The following is a 1,730-nucleotide window of genomic DNA, read 5'->3' on the forward strand; positions in this document are numbered from 1 at the left end:
TTACACTAAGTTTTTTTTTCTAATTCCATGTACACTAAATATTTTTCGTCAGATTCCATTCTAATTCCATTTACACTAAATGTTTTTCGTTTAATTCCATTTACACTGAATGTTTTTTGTCTGATTCCATTTACAGTAAATGTTTTTATCATCATAGAACATGAGAAAGCAAAATGACCGCTGTGCTTTAGTGAGGCAGACAGGCAGACTATGTTTGTTGACCTTCTTCTTCTTCTCGAAATAAAAAGTAGGAGGGGGGGGGGCGTTGTTTCGCCGGAGCCTCGCGGCCGATGAGGGAGAGAGAGAACTCCGTTTGTTCGTGTGTTTGTCCGTCTGTTTGTTCGTGTTTGCCCTCCTATCATATTTAATTGCCAGACCAAATGGTTTCGTAATATCCTAAGGGAAGGCGATGCCCTTCAAGTTCGTGGGGGGGGGGCCTTGTCAGGTGAGGTAGGGGGAGGATTATACATTCTCTCAAGCGAACAATGGACCCCGTTGGAATTCTCTCTCTCTCTCTCTCTCTCTCTCTCTCTCTCTCTCTCTCTCTCTCTCTCTCTCTCTCTCTCTTTGCATAAACGTTACCACCTTCTCTCTCTCTCTCTCTCTCTCTCTCTCTCTCTCTCTCTCTCTCTCTCTCTCTCTCTCTCTCTCTGCATGAACACATTATCACCTTCTCTCTCTCTCTCTCTCTCTCTCTCTCTCTCTCTCTCTCTCTCTCTCTCTCTCAGCATAAACACATTGCCACCTCTCACGTTCCAAAGCGCAAGCGAAACATTTTCCTTTCTGTTCTTGTATAAAGTTGGCACGCAGAGCGGAAATCTGCTCCTCATCGTTAAACGAGAAACGTTATCGGGCAAAGCAACGTTTCTCAGTCGTGGGAACAACAACAGCCCCGGGCTGAAAATCGTTTGTTTTGGAACAACAGACATTGTTCCATCTTGAAAACATCTGTAACAGGAGCCTTTGAAAGCAGCGCCGACGGACATTTTGAAAGTGGAGATAACGCAAGCATTTGGAACCAGATATGATAGGATGGTGTGAAAGCAGGATGAATTCGGGGTCTTTGAAAGCACTGATAACGCACATCCCTTAAAAGCAGCCATAATGCCGCTCATTTTAAAGCAGTCATAATGCCAGCCTTTGATAGCAGCAATGATAATTGCATTCGAGAACCATTAACAGACTTAATTAAGAACATGAACATGAATACTTGTTTGCAGGTGTACCACGATTGAGAGGCGCTGCCATTATGTGCTTGTACCTTCAACATTGTCATTGCAAGCAACAGTTACACAGGCAGTTTTCGAGAAGAGTAGAGTCATCGGCTCTTTGCAAATACCTGCAACATTGCACTCATTCAGGTGGTTAGTGCCCGGACTTCGGTTTCACGCATTGCTGCTGCTGCTGCTCTCTCTCTCTCTCTCTCTCTCTCTCTCTCTCTCTCTCTCTGTGTGTGTGTGTGTGTGCGTGTCTTGTCCAATCATATTTTGCCATTTTATGGGTCTTCTAAGTCCATAGTTTCTTAACTTAGGATTGTCCGTACTGCCACTCGCTTACCTGTAGAATTTCGCTATCCGTATGAAAGTACCTCCGAGAGTTGGCCCTTTTAGGCCCCAGTAGACTTCACTTGAGTTTCTTTGCAGTGTCCCTTGTGCCATCAGCGACACTGCTCTTTGCCTCTTAATTTCCATCCATTACCTTTGGTTTCCCCGTAGGGTGGTAGTGCCGTC

This window comes from Macrobrachium rosenbergii, chromosome 25 (assembly GCF_040412425.1).
Source record: "Macrobrachium rosenbergii isolate ZJJX-2024 chromosome 25, ASM4041242v1, whole genome shotgun sequence".
NCBI lineage: Eukaryota > Metazoa > Arthropoda > Malacostraca > Decapoda > Palaemonidae > Macrobrachium > Macrobrachium rosenbergii.